Below are 21,301 nucleotides of genomic sequence, written 5' to 3' on the forward strand. Positions count from 1 at the left end.
TAGGCTGAAAATAGTTTTACCATGTTGTCTAGAGAATATTTGCAAGGGTAAAAATTGTTCTTAGCTATATAAACAGAATTTTATTTTAAGTACTTTCTGTCTATAATGACTTGAGTAGTTGTAAAAATTATGGGGAGAAACTTTACTGTTCTTTAAAACTGATTACTGAAGGGTTCCTGTTACAACTGAAATCTAAATAGCAAGAAGGAGGAAATAAAGAAATAATAAAATCAGTCTTCATTTCCAACAACAAATTGAGTGAAGAAAATATGCCATCCTTGCACAATGTTTTACAGGAGTAAACAATTCAGTGAGTTTTTTGCTGTTGTTTGTCTGTTTTGTAGGAAATGAAATATAATTGGAGCTAAGTATTTGATGTTAAGCAAACTACAGAAAGAAAAATATCATACATTTTCTCTTATTTATGCATCTTTGCTTTTATGTACATATATATGATTTTGTGTGTGTGTGTGTGTATGTGTGTGTGTGTGTGGTACATATATATGATTGTGTGTGTGTGTGTGTGTGTGTGATACATATATATGATTTTGTGTGTGTGTGTGTGTTAGTGAGTGCATGCACGCATGTCACTGTTAAGGTGTTTGCATAATTGTGAGTATGGGTAGGTACATTCCTGTTTTCTGATACAAAGAACAAAGGTTTAGTTTGGGTTCCTGTCTGTAGGTCTTTTTGTCTGTCTGTCTGTCTCCCCCTCCCCACTGCTCTCTGTCTCTATGTCTCTGTCTCTCTGTCTCTGTCTCTCTCTGTCTGTCTTTCTTTTTGCTATATATATATTTTTTTTTACCCAGAGTCTTTTGCTAAACTTAAGACATGATATCCAATAGAATCCATGGATCCTCCTGACATTTGGTAGACTAGGGTTACAGACTAATACAGGCACATTGTTTCTTATATGCTTTCTGGTGATGTGAGTGCAATTCCCCACGTGTTTGTGACAAATACTTTCACCTACTGGACTGTCTATTTCCCAAGCCTACAAGGTTGAACATTCTGAAACAGTCTAGGAGATCTCTAAAGGTGTAAATGAAAACACAGAGGACTGCTGGGTCCTGCATATGGTGTAGAAAAGTGTTGGGTGACTTTTCAGGATGGAGAAAGTAGGCATAAAAAAAGGAGGAAAACATGTTTATATATCATGTTAAAGAGGAAGATACATGGCAATGGGTACCTCCAGGTGACAGCTCATATTCTGACTTGAAAGTTTTCTTGTCCAAATACTAGGTTCAACAACAGTAAAGTGCCATTCACAGAGATTTTCTGCCTGCTTCTTTCACTGATTCATATGAAAGTGAGGATTGGAGGGTTTGGAGTTCTAGTCATTGCATTTGCCCTTGGTCTATCTTTTCATAAAGCAGTGTTCCTTTTGCTTTATCATTGGAAAGACAGACCCGTCATTCTTAATTTTAAAGAGCAATATGATTTTAGGGGATCTTTCTTCCTTCAGTACTTCCTTCACTTATTCCTCCTACCTTTCTTCTTCTTCTTCTTCTTCTTCTTCTTCTTCTTCTTCTTCTTCTTCTTCTTCTTCTTCTTCTTCTTCTTCTTCTTCTTCTTCTTCTTCTTCTTCTTCTTCTTCTTCTTCTTCTTCTTCTTCTTCTTCTCTTCTCCTGTTCCTCTTCCTCCTCCTCCTCCTTCTCTCTTCCCCTCCCTTCCTCCCTCTCTCTCTCTCTCTCTTTCTCTCTCTCTCTCTCTCTCTCTCTCTCTCTCTCTCTCTCTCTCTCGTTTCTTTTTATTATGTAGATTCCTGGAGCCTCAAACTACAGTGTAGAATTGGATTTCACTCTCTGCCTCAGAGAGCTTATTTATGGAATGATTCTGCAGTCACTCATGAATGATACTATGTGACTTCTCTTGGACATATATTTAACTCTGTTCTTGGGTAGGTTGGTTAAATCCTGGTGAGACTTAACGAGTGTTGATTACCTTGTTAGCCACAGTCTTCTCTGATTTCACCATTAAACTAATTACCAAGTTTACCATATATAGCTGTGTTGTGTATTAATTTTCCAATCTCTTTCAATTTTTTTTGGGGGGGGTTGAGGGTATAACTCAGACAATAGTTTTCTCCATACAAGCATACAAGCATTAAAACTCAGCTGGACTCCCAGAACCCAAGTAAAATATCACATACAAAATCTATAAAAGAGAGTGAGAGAGAGCAAGATAGAGAGCAAGAGAGAGAGAAGAGAAAGAAAGAGAGAGAGAGAGAGAGAGAGAGAGAGAGAGAGAGAGAGAGAGAGAAAGGAAGGAAGGAAGGAAGGAAGGAAGGAAGGAAGGAAGGAAGGAAGGAAGGAAGATGGGCAAGAAAGAGAGAAGGAAAGAAAGAAAGAAAGAAAGAAAGAAAGAAAGAAAGAAAGAAAGAAAGAAAGAAAGAAAAGAAAAGAAAAGAAAAGAAAAGAAAGGAAAAGAAAAAAAAGGAAAAGAAAAAAACAAAAAGGAAAAAAGGAAAGAGAAAGGAAAAATAAAAGAAAAAATCTAACATAACGTAAACACTTGTTAGTCCAGTTCTGGGCAGATAGAAAGAAGCAGGTCCTGGATCCAAGACAACCAGCCCTTCAAAATATGTCATTTGCTTATGTTTATCAGTTTCTAAGCTAAGAAACTTTTCAGTTTGTTTTTGGAACTAGTTAGGCAGAAGATCAAAGTGCTTGAGTGGTTATCTGGGACTGTTACTCACTGGATACTCATGTACGTATATATGACATTGGCATCAAATCAGACCTTTTGATGGAGAGAAGTGAGTCTGCTCCTCTGAGGACAATGGCCTTTTACTCTTCTGAGAGTGAGGGAGTGTAGAGGTGTCCTTCTGATGGCTTCTTTCTGTTAGCTCTTGGCTAACTCTGCTCTCTGCCTGTGGATTGTTATACTACTTCATGTTTTTTTTTTCTTTATTTTCTGGTCCTGGAGAAATACTTAAGTCACTTAACCATCAAGCAGTTTCCAAACCCTTCCTCTGGGTACTTTCTGACTTGACCTTTAAGAATAAATGCCTGGAGGCAATTTTCTCACAGTTTGTTTAGGCCTATGATTTGGAAGTAAGATGTTTTAAAAAGAACATAATTAAAAAATAATAAATGTTGCAGTGTATTCATGTAGAGAGAGTAGAACTGTGCTATACACTCAAGAGAAAAATAAAAATGGGGGGTAGATTAGGAGGTACTTGCAACTTACTATTGAATTTAAAGCCAACTTTCACATGATCGTTTTTGGAAATTTTAGGTGGAATAGAATTATGTGTTATCCTGTCAAGAGTTGTATTAAAGGATCTTCTGCAAATGGAGTCAGTGATGTGGCTATGCCATCATCTATAGGGAATACATAGTATAAATGATATATTATCCATTTCTGTTCTATGATGCATCTTTTTAATGTTTGTAAGAAAAAGAGTGCACATAGTTCATTTGGGAAAGTACTTGTTGAATAAGCAGGAGAACCTGAGTCTGGTCTCAAAAACTTATGTAAAATGAGCCAGCCATCATGATTTATACTTATTATTCCAATGATGAGTCACTGAAGACACAACAAGATCTGGGCAAGATGGAGACATCCAAGAAAACGATGCTCTGCTCACATGTGCACACACATGTACATCCATGCACACAGCTGAACCCATGTATTCATTCCACACACACATTCACACTCACACATGAACACAAACAAGTGCACACAGACACTGAAGATGTACACTGAGTTTTCTCTCTATTTTTCATCTGTCAAGCCCTACAAACACACCAAGGACTAATGATCTGTGAAGCTTAGCCAAACCTGCAAATTCAAGGCCTTGGGGAGACCCTGTCTTTAGAAACAACCTGAAGAGCTACTGCTTAGAAATGACACACAAGGGATTACTGCTATATGCAGCTCTTACTCAGAATTGAACTACAAGACGAGCCCTTTGTGTCCCTTGTCTGCTCTGCAAACTACATGCAGTTCTAATACCTGATCTGCCACATTTTAAATGATACATACAGTTTTAAGGTTATATACATGAGGTTACAGGTGGTTATTTTGTTGAATTTGTAATTATAAGGTTTATTTAAAAATATACCTTTATTATAAGATACTCAAAGATTTCAAAATACATGACTAAAAAGAAGAGTTTTCATCTTACTGGTACTTTGAATCCTCATGTATCTATGCCATGTGCAAAATGCCTTCATTTTTTATCATTTGATAGTTTCATATGTTTCTATGTGTTTCTACAATTTTTTATTCCTGTTTATTTTTGGACCCCTTCCTATTGGTGCTCATCTAAGCTCCCTTTACTTTCATATCTCCATTTTTCTGTGACACCGAATTTAATTATAGTTGCTTACCCAACCATAAACAAGAAGTGCCTTATAGGAGAATGGACAAGGTAGAAAACTGAAATTGGCCTCTGTGTTGAGAGTGGGATGGTGGGGTGCTCATCCCCAAATGGGACAGCAAAATGACTGAAGAGACACTAGTCATTACACAAATTCCTACAGAGCCAATACCCAGGCTCTGTCAATGCAGAACATGTGCAGAATTGCCCACACTTTGGGAGAACAGAATACATATATGATATTCAACACAGATGGCCAACTGGACAGGATCTGGAATCAATAACGAGATAAGCATGGTTAGATCAATGAGATGAACTGAGATGTAAAGACCATTCCATATTCTGGTACTCCAGACTGAGTAAAAGGGAAAGAGGGAATTGAACACCATTATTCACCTCTTTACATCCTGATAGGACTGTTACCAGTTGCCACAAGCTCCTGGCACCATGATGAATGGTACCCTTGAACAAAATAAACCTTCATCATAGCATCAAGGGAGGTAAGATCTTTCTAAAGAACCAAAAAGCAACCAATTAATTATAGAAATTCATTTTTACACAATTTAATGTGTGATTGGGAACATTCAAATCTGATTAAAACCTGTTGGCAGGTGGTTCATCCAAGTCCTTTGAGTGAGTTTTGAAAGGGATTGATGATATCTGTATTCAAGTTAGTTCCTCAGATAGAGTATCTTCTTTTATAGGAATGTGAATTGATGTTTAGCGTCATATAACACTGGGGTGAGAATTTGGGGCCTCTTGGCTGTGATCAGCACTGTGATCTTTGTAAACTACCTGTGCTCCTGCAAGCACATTTATGGAAGATATAAAATTCAGAGGTTTTTTGATGCAGGCCATTGGTTCTGTAATTGGAATTTCAACTATTCAAACAAACTCCCCAATAAAAGACCTTCTATTAAGCTCCTTTCAACACTAGCCAGGCTGCATTCAATTCAAGTTCTTTTGTGATGTCTGTTTTCAAGTTAGTTCCTCACATAGAAGATCTTCTTTTAAAGGAAAATGAAGTGATTTATAATGTCACATTAATACTGCAAATAATACTCCACTGAAAGCAGAGGGGTTTTAGCATAACCTACATTTTATCTTTCACCCCTCCCTTAAATTTATGTTTTGAGGGCAAAAGATACTGGTTTCTCTTTCCTTTACAGATCACTTGCCTGTAACTCAAATAATTATCACTGATACCAGCAGATTAAATTTAGAAATTTCTTGGAAAATTGACCCCTTGCATTGCTATGGTGACTGTGAGTAAATGCCCTTCACCCTTAACTGCCAGTTATCTGAACTATTTGGTTCCCTTATCATTTTTCCCTTCAGTGTTTGGAAATTACCCACAAGCCCATTGCTTTTTCATAGCACATTGAAAACAAATGTTTAAAGTGTCTGTGCTTCTCAGGACACTTCTGGAACGCTGTCTCGTTTACTACTGAAGCTGCTTACCTCCACTTTCCTACCTTCCATGCGGAACTCAGGGCTGACATTTCATTCTAAGAGTATTTCTAGAACACCTTGGCATTAAAGACTTCCTCCGACTGGAAATGAGCTGTAAATGCTGCCATTTATGAGTTCAATGTCAGTAGTTCTTAGCCAGATTTTGCTTTATCTTTACCACTAGCCACCAGGAAAAATTTTTAGTGTTAAGCTAATATCACTTACTATCAGAGAGACAAGTACTGAGACTGTTAAATCTGGGTAATATGTTATGATTAATTATGTTCTCAGCATTTTTCATTGTTTCCTCAGGATATGTACATTGCAAAAGTAGCCATGCATACATTTTTCTTAAGACTCCATTCTTTATTAAGGCATGGTTATTTCTAACCTTTCACTTTAATCTGTGGCACTCATTACACTCTATGAGAAGCAGTGATGATTTCTATTCACCATTCTCTTCATATTCAGATCTACTTTACTGTTTTACCCATGCTTCAGGAGAATTTTTTTTTTAATAAACTAGTAAACAGATTAACCAATAAAGTACTTTCATGCAAGAGAGAGGACTTGAGTTTAGTTCCCCAGACCCCTAAAAACATAGCCAGGAATTCTTCTCATTGGCAAAAGAGTCATAATACTGCTGGCATAATACTGCTGGATATCTAATAAAAATGGTTAGCCCCAGGTTCAGAAAGAGAGATACTGTACCAAAAACATAAGGTAGAGAATAATTGAGAAGGATCTTGGACACTGACCTCTGCCTTGCAAAATCAAGCAACACATACATGTGACCATACACACACACACACACACACACACACGCACACATGCATGCTCATATCTCACATGTATATAATTTCTTATCTCCCTCTAATAGAAAATTGTAACTAGTCATTGAGAATACATGCAGATTCTCCACTTTTTCTTGCCAGCAGCAGTTTGTATGCAGGTTTAAATAAATAAATTATACCCTTGTAAGTGTCCTACTCCCATCTGTGACATCTCTGAGGTCATGAAGTCAAATGAATGCTAAAGAAAGATGGATGGGAAGACTTTACTGTGAGACCTTTCATGTCAGCATGCTAAGAAAAATACATGCAAGTACCAAAAGGAAAAAAATACAACAATGTTTAACTAATTTTTATGAAAATGGAAAAGCAATGTTTTAGACTGTTTTAGTAATGATAACTTTAAGTCTGTACATAGATTGTATTTCTGCAAAGTTCTCAGTGATTTCACTAAAGTTTATTTTCTGTACTTGCTCATGTTCAAATTAGACTACAAAATGCATTAGCTTTTCTGTTACACTGAGATTATGATATTTTTATTCATTTTCAATAAAATTGTTTCTTTGTAAAAAACTCAAAGACATTCAAAAGGTTTGGGAAGATTTTTTAATATAAGGACAAGTTTCAAAAGGCAAACAGGTTTTTGTTTTTGTTTGTTTGTTTTGAGACAGGGTTTCTCTGTCTAACCCTGGCTGTCCTTGAACTCACTTTGTAGACCAGGCTGGCCTTGAACTCAGAAATCTGTCTGCCTCTGCCTCCCAAGTGCTGGGATTAAAGGCCTGTGCCAACATGCCCAACCCACAATTTTATTTTTTTAAGCTTAGTTTTGTTTTTATTGTTTTTTAATTGAATTAGTTTCCTTATATATATTTCAAATTTATCCCCTTTCTAAGTATCCCTCCCTTCATATCTGTCTTTACCAGGATCCTTTCTAATGATTTCAAAGTACCCACGTACTCAAAAATCTTCTCAGAAAATATTTTAATCCAGACTTCATTATGATGACTACTGCAAAATGAACAAATCATCAAGGGTTTACGATGCTTGAGGTACTTTGATTCTTTGGCTGACATCTGTGTATGTATGCATGCAGATTACAGAGGGTAGCAGCATGCAGATTAGAGAGGGTAGCAGCATGCAGATTAGAGAGGGTAGCAGCATTCAGATTAGAGAGAGTAGCAGCATGCAGATTACAGAGGGTAGCAGCATGCAGATTACAGAGGGTAGCAGCATGCAGATTACAGAGGGTAGCAGCATGCAGATTACAGAGGGTAGCAGCATGCAGATTACAGAGGGTAGCAGCATGCAGATTACAGAGGGTAGCAGCATGCAGATTACAGAGGGTAGCAGCATGCAGATTACAGAGGGTAGCAGCATGCAGATTACAGAGGGTAGCAGCATGCAGATTACAGAGGGTAGCAGCATGCAGATTACAGAGGGTAGCAACATGCAGATTACAGAGGGTAGCAGCATGCAGATTACAGAGGGTAGCAGCATGCAGATTACAGAGGGTAGCAGCATGCAGATCACAGAGGGTAGCAACATGCAGATTACAGAGGGTAGCAGCATGCAGATTACGGAGGGTAGCAGCATGCAGATTACAGAGGGTAGCAGCATACAGATTACAGAGGGTAGCAGCATGCAGATCACAGAGGGTAGCAGCATACAGATCACAGAGGGTAGCAGAAAAGCAGAAAGCTGAAAGGGAGAAGCTGCTTTGTTTTACTCTTAAAATCAAGAACCTTCACCTGATTTTATATGGTGCCACTTGAGTATATGTAGTTGTTTGTATTAACTCTTTACCAGGTTATAATATTTACTAAGTGTTCACTAATAAATTACCACCTGTATTTTGTTTTATAAATTAGAATTATGTTATTGTGTGTGTATGCAAGTATGCATGTGTGAATTTGGTGGTAATGTTATATCATTAACATTCCTTACCGTGGTAGGAGTTTTGGCTTCCTTCTTTGGGTTCCTGAATGGTCATATGTGTTCAGTCACCCTGGAGCTATCTTGGATCCATAAATTGAAAATTCAAACACACACACACACACACACACACACCAGGTATTTATAAATTGTCTTGGTAACTCAGTGACTGGGCACTCAAAAATCCTCCCTTTCTACTCTAGGACTCATCTAGACATAGGATACACACTATGTCTCTACTCCTTCAAATATTTCCTTTCTCTGATTTGTATAACTGTCTGGAGAGTCAAAAATTTTAGTTATAATAAGAAGTCAAAATTATCTCCATCCATATCTGAGTACTGGGTTCTTCAGAATGTTCCAGCACTATTGAATCAGACAGTGTTTTTCAAATATTAGAATCAAAGCAGCTATTGAATGATCAAGAGGACATGTCTTTAAATAAGTTAAGCAATGTTTTACTGAAATTATATTTCTCATATGATAAATAAGTTCATAAGAGTTCAGAGTAGTTAACTGGCCATGATAATCTTGTACCTTTTCATAAATGGATTCTTTGTCTCATATATAAAGCCATTCAACTTTCTGAGCTGAAAAGAAACTGGGGAAGCACCTCAAGCATGTGGGTACAAGGGAAAATTCCCTGAAGAGAACACCAATAGCTTATGCTCTAAAATCAAGAATTGATAAATGAGACTTCATAAAAGTGTAAAACTTCTGTAAGGCCAAGGACACTGTCAACAGGACAAGATGGCAACCAGAAGATTGGGAAAAGATCTTTACTAATCCTACATCTGATAGAGAGCTAATATATACCAATATATATACCCAATATATACCCAATCACAAAAGAACACACATGGTATGAACTCGCTGATAAGTGGATATTAGCCCAAAAGCTTGCAATTTCTGAGATATAATTTAAAGACCACATGATATTCAAGAAGAAGAAAAACCAAAGTGTAGATGATTCTGTCCTTCTTAGAAGAGGGAAGGAAATACTAATGGGAGCAAATATGGAGACAAAGTGTGGAGCAGACACTGAAGAAAAGGCTGTCCAGAGATTGACCCACCAGGTGATCCTTCCCATATACAATCACCAAACCCAGACACTAGTAGAGATGCCAACAAGTGCTAGCTGACAAGAACCTGTTATAGCCCTCTCCTGACAAACTCTGCGAGTACCTGACAAATACAAAGGTGGATGATCTCAGCCAACCATTGGACTGAGCATGGAGTCCCCAACAGAAGAGCTAGAGAAAAGACCCAAGGAACTAAACGGTTTGCATCCCCATAGGAGGAACAAAAAAAGGTGGAACCCAACAAGTACCCCACCCCGAGCTCCCAGGTACTAAACCACCAATGAAATTGTACAAATGGAGGGACCCATGACTCCAGCTACATATATAGCAGAAGATGGCCGTATCAGTGGGAGGAATGGCCCTTGGTGCTTTGAAATCTTGATGCTACAGTGTAAGGGAATGCTAGGACAGGAAAGTGGGAGTGGGTAGATTGGTGAGCAGGGTAAGGGAGGATGCTATAGGGGGTTTTAGGAAGGGAAAACAAAAACAGGGATAACATTTGAAATGTAAATAAAGAAAATATCTAAGAAAAAATTTTAAAAAAGAAAACACTGTATGGTTGATCTCTTCAAAGAAACAAAGTGTTGGGGTCATAGGATGCTAAGGCATAGGATAATTAAAAGGGAACCTGAAATATATAAATGAATTGATATGTAAATACAAAATTGGGCCTTTGTTCTGCATGAGATGAGCTAGAAGTTCTTTAGAATTTTCTCTAGAGAGAGCTAAGCTCTCTGGAGATCTCTGGAGAGCAAAAACAGATTTTCAAGAGTTTTCTAAGAGTATTTCTGAATTGGACAGAAGATCCAGCAATTTTTTTATAGCAGGTTTTCTGACATTGGTCAGAAAAACCATTAGCTATTCAGATAGATGTTAGTTTTTTTTTTCTTTTTCTAGAATACAGAACTCTCAACAAGAGAGTTTTTAGAATAATAACAAAATCTCTCTAGCACAGAGTAGAACAAACAAACACAGAGAGAGAGAGAGAGAGAGAGAGAGAGAGAGAGAGAGAGAGACTTCTGAAAGCTGGCTGCAGAATCTATGTCTCCAGCTTGAACATAATATTTGACATCAAGCCACTCCCAGATACTCCTTCTCTCAGAACCTGTCTCCCTGCAGATGCTGGTTCTTGGAAGATTGCAGACCAGAATTTGCTATACCCAGGCATCAGTGCTAGTGACTGTGTCTGTGATAACTAATATTTCCTCTGCAGGAGTGGTTCCCAAACTTCATAAGGCCACTATCCATTAATATATTCATATTGTGGTAACCACACCCATAAAATTCTTTTCATTCTTACTATAATTGAACTTATTATATATTATATAACTAAACTTATTATTCATTGATAACTATAATCTTGCTACTTTTATGAATAATAATGTAAATATCTGATATGCAGGGTATCTGTGACCCATATGACTAGGTCATTCTATCAATAAATTCTCAACTCACATTTTGAGAACCACTGTTCCACAGTTTGCAGACTATTTTGTGAGAGAGACAACAGTCAGATCATATAACAGGATTCATGGTATATCAAGATCAGTATAGAAAAGCATTGAGACAAGATGTGTCGGGAAAGATGTGTATGTGAAGAGAATAACAACAAGCTTCCTACAATGGTCTGTTGACTAATGGGAAACTAGTACCTGTGAGACTAAGCACTGGGGAGAATTTTACCCAAATCTTTAACATTTCTCCCCAACATTCTCATGAATATTTGTCCTGCATATATATATATGCACATATATACACATATACACATATACACACATATATATATATATATAGATAGATAGATAGATAGATAGATAGATAGATAGATAGATAGATAGATAGATAGATATAGATATACATATGAAACCAAATCATCGTTAAATATGTATTTGATTTTGACATGAACAAAACTTCACAATGGAATTAGTGATCTGAATAAGAAATAGAAACTGAGGCTAGAGACATGGCTCAACTGCTAACAGCACTTGATCTTATGGAAGACCTGTGTTCAGTTCCCAGCACTTACATGTTAATTCCAGCCATCTACATGCTAATGCCAGTTGGAGGCACTTACCCTCTTCTGGCTTTTCTAAATATGAATAATGCGTGTTGTGTGAAAACATACTTGTACATAAAAGACTTATGCACATAAAATATAATAAAGAATAATAATTGAAACAATTAAAACAGAGACAGAAACCAGTGCTGAGAGAATGGCTTAGCTGACAAGTGATTGCTTTATAAACAAAAGGACCTGAATATGATGCTTAGAACACACCATGAAAAATTGAGTGTGGTGTCTTGTTCTTGTAATCCAAGAATTAAGAGAAGAAGAAAGTATAAATTCCTAGACCTGGCTGGATTAACTAGCCTAGCCTCATCTGTGAGCCCTTGTTCATGAAATACTCGGGTTCAGAAAAATAGATAACACCAGAGTAACAACATACTGGTTTAACCTTTAGTTTCAATATGTACCCCAAAATATCTGCATATTTATCTCTCTAGTTCTATCTATCTATCTATCTATCTATCTATCTATCTATCTATCTATCTATCTATCTATCTATCTATCGATCTATCGATCTATCTATCATCTGTCTGCCTATCATTTATCTACTATCAACTTAAGTCTTAATCTATTATCTATGTATCTGCCATCTATTTATATACCTATAATCTATCTACCTATTTAATATACATATGTGCATACACACACACACAAAGGCACACACATGGGTTAGCACATTCATGGAGAAACACAAAGAAATAGAATGATTAGAAGAAGTCAAAAACTTAAAATAACTCAGGGACTCTTTTGTGTTTTGTGTGTGTAGTCAGATCCTTTCAGTCCTATTTTTCCAGTGCATAGCTTTGTAAAATAAGCTACTTAGTGAGAAACTGCATATCAGTTTAATCATTTACCCCAGGTTCCCTTTGATAATTCCATGAATCAACATTTTATGACCTTAGCCCCTTGATTCCTACAAATAGAAACTGAAATACAGAGTGCATTCTAGGCAAATAAACCAGACAGCAAGTACATTTATTTTTAACATAGCAAGTCCTATATGGTTTGATACACACACGCCTTGTATTTGGCAAAGCTAGACATAGATGCAGATTTTATATATAACTTTAAGTTAGCTTTAAGTATAATACTTCAGTTTCCTTCAATTTAGTGAGCACTTACATATGCCAAGTTTTTATGATTCTTAGCTACCTCATTAGGCTTTTTTTTCCCTTTTTTACCTCAGAAACTCCATGGCTTATTATTGGAAAGTATTAAGCAACTCCATAAAGTAGGAATATCATCAAGACATTATGTTTCTGGATACCATACTTTTCATAACAAATGTTTTCTGAATACCATACTTTTTTTCTGTCCCAAACATCTATTTAGATCCCACCTTTAGGGCTCTCGATCAAATTTAGTTGTTGGTAACGTCCACAGTGGAAAACATCATTTTAGGACCAATATTATATGGCCATCTATCAGTGCTTTGTTTCCATAACTATTCCTTTCACTTTCATAATTCTGTTTTTTTTTTTCTTTTAGTGACAAAATCATGTCTCCTTCCTTGTTTTTTTTCCTTGTTTTTCTATTTATATATTTTCTTTATTAACATTTGAAATGTTATTTCCTTTCCTAGTTTCCCCTCTAAAAATCCTCTATCCATTCCCTACTTTCCTTGCTCACCAACCCATCAGTCCAGCGTCCTGACCCTGGCATTCCTCTACACTGGGGTTTAGAGCGTTCACAGAACCAAGGGTCTCTCGTCCCATTGATGTTCAACTACAGCAACCTCTGCTACATATGCAGCTGGAGTCATGAGTCCTACCATGTGTATTCTTTGGTTAGTGGTTTAGTCCCTGGGAGCTCTGGAGATACGGGTTAGTTCATATTGCTGTTCCTCCTATGGGGCTGCAAACCCTTTCAGCTCCTTGGGTATTTTCTCTAGTTCCTTCCTTGAGGACCCTGTGCCCAGGCCAATGGATGGCTGTGAGAATCCAATTCTGTATTTGTCAGGTTCTGTCAGAGCCTCTCAGGAGATGGCTATATCAGGTTTCTTTCAGCTAACACTTGTTAGCATCAACAATAGTGTCTGGGTTTGATGATTATATATGGGATGGATCAACAGGTGGGGCAGTCTCAGGATGGTCATTCCTTTAGTCTTTGTGAGTTTTTTTGCTCCATACTTTGTCTCTATAACTCCTTTGTTCCCCCTTTGTCTCTGAAACTCCTTCCTTGGGTATTTTGTTCCCCCTTCTAGAAGGATCAAATCATCATATTGTTGTTCCAAGTATAAGGTTGCAGACCCCTTTAGCTTCTTGGGTACTTTCTCTAGCTCCTCCATTGGGGGCACTGTGATCCATCTAATAACTGACTGTGAGCATCCACTTCTGTGTTTACCAGGCCCAGGTATAGCCTCACAAGAGACAGCTGTATCTGGGTCCTTTCAGCAAATTGTTGCTGGCATATGCAATGGTGTCAGCGTTTGGAGGCTGATTATGGGATGGATTCCCAGGTATGGCAGTCTCTAGATGGTCCACCCTTTCATCTCAGCTCCAGACTTTGTCTCTGTAACTCATTCCATGGGTGTTTTGTTCCCAATTCTAAGAAGGGGAAAAGTGTCCACACTTTGGTCTTCATTCTTCTTGAGTTTCATGTGTTTTGCAAATTGTATCTTATATCTTGGGTATTCTAAGTTCCTGGGCTAATATCCATTTTTCAGTGAGTACATATCATGTGAGTTCTTTTGTAATTGGGTTACCTCACTTCTGATGTCATGTTCACCATTGATGTAGGGAATGGCCCTGTTGAACTCCTTGTTCAGTGTCCTTATTCTCTGAATGACAATCAATTGCATTACATACAGGCTGAGAGAAAGCTCAAGGAGACCTCACTGCTAATCGACAACCTTCCGAAGAGTATGAAGAGGCCTAAGAGGAAGACCATTTACGACTTCATTTGACCTGCCAGTTGTTTGTAGGTAGGAGACTTAATATATCATACTTTATGCTAAATATCTACAAGATTGCTTTGTTCTCTAGCTCAAGGACAATTCCTTGTATTTTTCAATCAGGAAACAACTAAAATATGGTGCTATGTTTCATCATATATACTTTACTCTAGTTTTATGATTATCACATTAAAGTTTGGGCTGCTCACACACAAATGTTGTGGCCCTCTCACACTCATTTGCTAACACTTCTGCTCATGTTTCAGACATTTATAGACTTTTATATTTTGATTCATTGTAGTAGAAGTTTACAGTGTAGGCATATAGATTCTAGTTCTTTACTCTTCTTAGTGATACTTGACTTCTGGTAAGTATTGTTAACATTGTGATCAAATAGTTTGACTACTATAATTACTTCTGTTTTGAATAGTAAACATTGGAGAGTGTGATGGCTAGTTACAACCAAAAACATCACCACAACCCAAAATAGAGTCACTTAAAAGAGGGACTCTCAATTGAGAAAATGCCTCCATGTGTTTGTCCTGTATGCACATTGTAGAACATTTTCTTAATTAGTGACTCATTGTAGGGGGTGGAACTTGTGGACTACCACCAATTAGAGAGATACTGGAATTGGAACTGTGTACCACTGTGATATTCAGTACTGTGATCAAACCCAGAGCTTCATTTTTGAAGTATTCTAGCAAATGGTTTACATCCCTAGCTTTGTCACTCTTTTAAAATGTAGGCATATTTTTACATTCTATGGAAACACATCACTGAGTTACGATTGCATTGATTTTGTACAGAGAAGCAGACAGGTCTCTGAGAAGATGTCTTCAGTCATCCATTCCCTCAATAAGCACCAGTACCAATATGCACAATGGGTGATGAAATGAAAATCAGATTTTCTCATATTCTAGTGTCTTCTTTCATTTACCAAGTATGTTTTCAGTGATAATATTTGCAGATTGTATATTCCAATACATTCTCTGAAAAAGTGGCCATTATGGGTACTGGTAATGGATAGATTCATACATGAGAAATAATGGTCTCAATTTGTCTCTTCCTTTATTCCCCATCTCTTCCTTTCTCCAAACTCCCTCACTTTCTCCACGAATTTTTGTACACAAACTAATTCTGTACATCTTTGTTGTGCAGTGTAGATGAGAGTATGAACTAAGACAATATCAGTAAGAAATGTCACTACTTTTCATGGTGCTCATGTGTATGGGTGAATGTGTACACATCATGTATGTACATGTGCATGAGTGTGTGTGTGTGTGTGTGTGTGTGTGTGTGTGTGATGTAGGGATTATTTAGTTAGACATTTTCATCTAGTTCTGATCTAATTCAAATCTTTGTATGGTAATTTAGTAGACAGAAAATTTAAAATGTAAATGATAGAGCTGTTAATGCAAGGTGTTAAATACAAATTAAAGTTTCAAATGTTGATATAGCATAAAACTATAAAAGCTAAGGGTGTGTTAAAATTCTGTTAAAAATTTGAATTTGCATGCTTACACAGTCCTATAAATAAATTACATAATAACCATTCTACATGTCTTTTTTTTCACCTTTGTTTTCTAACAAGACCAGCAGTGTATATATTACTACCAGCTATGCAACTACATCACCATTTCATGAACATTTATTATTTGCTTCTTTTATACATGGCTACTGTAAATTTTGAATCTGCAAATATTATCACTGAAAATATACTTGCTGAATAGAATGAGATACTAGAATATGAGAATATTAGATTTTTCCTTTCATCATCCATCATACATGTCTTCATTGGCTATGCTGTATACATCCAGCAGAAACTAAGATTGAGTGACTTAAAGCATTCTTATAACTATGTGTCCTTTAGTTAATCACTTGTATAACTATTATAGTTTAGTATTGAAATTTTAAAGTTTATTTTCATGTCTTAGTTATATTTAAATATCACAATTTATTTTTGTAGGAAGGTTGTTCAAGCATGTGGATGGGATTGGAAGAGAAATCTTGAAGGAGTTGTACCCAAGGTCAGTCTAAGGAGCATGCCCACTTCTGTTAGGCTTCTTTCTCTTGTGAGTCCCATGTTAAGAATTACTGTGCTTTATTGAGTTTATTTTGATGAAACTGAAAAGAAGAAAGAAAGAAAAATGCTATAGGAAGTTATCTTAGTCTGATGTTTTATTTCTCACTGTTTAGCATTAACTGTGGGTACATTTGCAAATGTCACATGGCCAAAGGTAATTAAAATCCCAACATTTCATTTTTATTTAATTCATCTAAACAATTAATAAATGAACCAGTGAATGAATCAATAAATATTTTGCTCAATCATTTTTCTAGTTTACAGTCCAGTTGCTGTGATAAAATAACCCAAGAAATGCAATTGGGGTATAAGGACTTATTCAATTTACAGTTACAGGTTAGAATCCATCACTAGATAAAGTAGAGGTAGGAACGTGAAGCAATTCCTCATTACAGAAGATAAGAACACATATAGAAAGAATACCTGCATGTTTACTTTCAGCTTAACTTCTTGGTTTCTATATATTCTAGAACCTAAAACCAAAAAGTAGAGTCACCTACTTTTATGTTAGGTCCTCCCACAAGGATTAATTTAAGCAAGATTATTCCTCTTATACATGCCTATAAGCAGCCTAATCTAAACAATCTCTCATAGAGAATCTTTTACTAGGGAAATCTATCTTGTTTCTGATTGGTAACAAACCATCAGCCCAAATGAAAAATTGTGTTCTACATCACTCAGACATGTGGAAACAATAGATGCTTATCTTTAATAGACAGCAAAATATGTCATTTTGGAGTATATTTCTTAACTGGAATATATTGAGAACAGCATTTCTTAAGTACTAATGGATTTGCTTGTCCAGATACATTTGACCATGGAAGAATTTTTAAATTGAAGTACAGTGTCCTGAAAGATTTTGGTGACTGGACCTCTGCTGTGATCATGAGTACTTTCTGTGTATCAGGTACAGGCTTTGTCTTATTGTCAGAGACCATCCCATGAGAAAGTGAGCCCTTCACAATCTCCCTAACAGGACAAATGGCCTTGTACTAAGAGCTGGTTATCACCCCTTTCCTCCCTATTCCCTTCTTGGCACCTGAGGCTGTAAAAGCTGAATTATAGTCTCCTCTTCCCTATCTCTTCCTGAGTTCCCATGACATCCAAGGACATGAGTTACACCTGAGCCCAGCCTGACACCCAAGGCTGTCAAGGAGGATTGATGTTCTGGAGATAAGATGCAAAATGCCCGCTGCCTGGTGCCTGACTTTGGCCCCTATGTCTGCAGTTGCCCATTTCTTTGTTCTTTGTATAATTCTCCCTCGACCCCTCCCATATTCCCCGCGATGTATGCTTTAAAAAGAAGGCACCTCAGCATAATAAACGAGACCTCGATAGGTGCCCTTCCTGGTCTCCTATTCTTCTTTTTCTTCCTCCCATCTCCTTCCAGGTTTGCGGTCCCCCTCGCACCCACAAATAACTGAATCCCGCGGGACGGGATATCTTATAAGATATGGTATACCTCCTAGCACTGCCTTGTTTCTTCAAGATGACAACTTGAAATATGCTGATCAATGACTCATTGCTTGATGGATCACCAGAGTCAATAACATAACTCAACAGGGTTTTGACACCATGATAGTTAAGGGTTTTTGTTTTGTTTGTTTTGCTCAATTCCATCACCTGTTTGGTCTGATTTTCCTGCAATTCTTTAAGGGATTTTTGTGCTTCCTCTTTAATGTCTTCTACCTGTTTAGCAGTGTTCTCCTGTATTTCTTTAAGTGTGTTATTAAAGTCCTTCTTGATGTCCTCTACCATCATCATGAGATATGCTTTTAGATCCCGGTCTAGCTTTTCCGGTGTGTTGGGGTGCCCTGGACTGGGCGAAGTGGGAGTGCTGGGTTCTGATGATGGTGAGTGGTCTTGGTTTCTGTTAGTAAGATTATTACGTTTACCTTTCACCATCTGGTAATCTCGGGAGTTAGTTGTTATAGTTGTCTCTGTTTAGAGATTGGAGTAGACGCTGTGTTCCACTCACCAGAAGTCTTAAGATCCCGTGGCGGGTGTCCTGGGTAGCTGGCGCATGTCAGCAGATTCTGCGCCCTAGCTACCCCAGTGCTGGTCAGACAGGAAGGGTTTTGTTTTGTTTTGTAATATACACATGTTGCCCAATGCATTGATGTGGCAGAATACAAGAAATTTTATGGAAAGAAGCTTTTAAAATATAATATGTCTTAAGGTACAATCTCACCATTGAGACTGTTAACGATTTCATTATTTCTCCTATGTTAGTGTGTGTGTGTGTGTGTGTGTGTGTGTGTGTGTGTGTGTGTGTGTGTGTGTGTGGTTTTGAGTGCGTGTTTGCATATACACGAGAAAATCTGTATGTTATTACAAATAAGAGTTTGTGCATGACTGTAGAGGATAGAGGGTAATTCTCAAGAACATTTCTTGATAAAGAAGGAAGGAGAGGGAAGTGGGAAAGGTGGTACAATGATATTGAAAATTAGAAACAGAAAAGCATTAATGTATTATTTTTTCTTTTTTTAAAATTTATATTAGGTATGTTCCTCATTTACATTTCCAATGATATCCCAAAAGTCCCCCATACCTTCCCACCTACTCCCCTACCCACCCACTCCCACTTTTTGGCCCTGGTGTTCCCCTGAACTGGGTCATATGAAGTTTGCGTGTCCAATGGGCCACTCTTTCCAATGATGGCCAACTAGGCTATCTTTTGATATATATGCAGCTGGAGTTGAGAGCTCCAGGTTATTGGTTAGTTCATAATGTTGCACCTACAGGGTTGCAGATCGCTTTAGCTCCTTGGATACTTTCTCTAGCTCCTCTATTGCGGGCCCTGTGATCCATCCAACAGCTGACTGTGAGCATCCACTTATGTGTGTGCTAGGCTCCAGCCTAGTTTCACAAGAGACAGCTATATCAGAGTCATTTCAGCCAACAGTTGCTAGTGTATGCAATGGTGTCATCGTTTGGAGGCTAATTATGGGATGTATCCCTGGATATGGCAGTCTCTAGATGGTCCATCCTTTTGTCTCAGCTCCAAACTTTGTCTCTGTAACTCCTTCCATGGGTGGTTGTTTCAAATTCTAAGAAGGGGCAAAGTGTCCACACTTTGGTATTCGTTCTTCTTCAGTTTCATGTGTTTTACAAATTGTATCTTATATCTCTCTATACTAAGTTTCTGGGCTAATATCCACTTATCAGCGAGTACATATCATTTGAGTTCTTTTGTGATTGTGTTACCTCACTCAGGATGATGCCCTCCAGATCCAACCATTTGCCTAGGAATTTCATAAATTCATAATTTTTAATAGCTGAGTAGTACTCCATTGTGTAAATGTACCACATTTTTGTATCCATTCCTCTGTTGAGGGGCATCTGGGTTCTTTCCAGCTTCTTGCTATTATAAATAAGGCTACTATGAACATAGAGGAGCATGTGCCCTTCTTACCAGTTGGGACATCTTAAGGATATATGCCCAGAAGTGGTATTGCGGGATCCTCCGGTAGTACTATGTCTAATTTTCTGAGGAATTGCCAGACTGATTTCCAGAGTGGTTGTACAAGCTTGCAATCCCACCAACAATGGAGGAGTGTTCCTCTTTCTCCACATCCTCACCAGTATCTGCTATCACCTACATTTTTGATCTTAGCCCTTCTGACTGGTGTGAGATAAAATCTCAGGGCTGTTTTGATTTGCATCTCTCTGAATATTAAGGATGTTGAACATTTTTTCAGGTGCTTCTCTGCCATTTGGTATTCCTCAGGTAAGAATTATTTGTTTAGCTCTGATCCCCATTTTTTAATGGGGTTATTTGATTTTCTGGAGTCCACCCTCTTGAGTTCTTTATATATATTGGATATTAGTCCCCAATCTGATTTAAGATAGGTAAAGATCCTTTCCTAATCTGTTGGTGGCCTTCTTGTCTTATTGACAGTGTCTTTTGCCTTGCAGAAGCTTTGCACTTTCATGAGGGCCCATTTGTCAATCCCCATCTTACATCACAAGCCATTGCTGTTCTATTCAGGAATTTTTCCCCTGTACCCATATCTTCGAGACTCTTCCCCACTTTCTCCTCTATAAGTTTCAGTGTCTCTGGTTTTATGTGAAGTTCCTTGATACACTTAGATGTGACCTTAGTACAAGGAGATAGGAATTGAACGATTTGCATTCTTCTACATGAAAACAACCAGTTGTGCCAGCACCATTTACTGAAAATGCTGTCTTTCTTCCACTGGATGATTTTAGCTCCTTTTTCGAATATCAAGTAACCATAGGTGTGTGGCTTCATTTTTGGGTCTTCAATTCTATTCCATTGGTCTATTGGTGTGTCACTAAATCAGTACCATGCAGTTTTTATCACAATTGCTTTGTAGTAAAGCTTTAGGTCAGGCCTGGTGTTTCCACCAGACATTCTTTTATCCTTGAGAAGAGTTTTTGCTATACTAGGTTTTTTTGTTATTCCAGATGAATTTGCAGATTGCTCTTTCTAATTCGTTGAAGAATTGAGTTGGAATTTTGATGGGGATTGCATTGAATCTGTAGATTGCTTTTGGCAAGATAGCCATTTTTACAATGTTGATCCTGCCAATCCATGAGCATGGGAGATTTTTCTATCTTCTGAGATCTTCTTTAATTTCTTTCTTCAGAGACTTGATGTTTTTATCATACAGATCTTTCACTTCCTTAGTTAGAGTCATGCAAAG

At 37.5% G+C, this 21,301-nt stretch overlaps 1 pseudogene; it reads left to right on the top strand.

Moving 5' to 3' along the window:
- The window catches only part of LOC147006094 (contactin-associated protein like 5-2-like), a 195,864-nt pseudogene that overhangs the window by 12,334 nt on the left and 162,229 nt on the right, over positions 1–21,301 (top strand).

The sequence above is a fragment of the Mus caroli genome, unplaced genomic scaffold (assembly GCF_978045245.1).
Source record: "Mus caroli unplaced genomic scaffold, Mus_caroli_1 scaffold_1, whole genome shotgun sequence".
Classification (NCBI taxonomy): domain Eukaryota; kingdom Metazoa; phylum Chordata; class Mammalia; order Rodentia; family Muridae; genus Mus; species Mus caroli.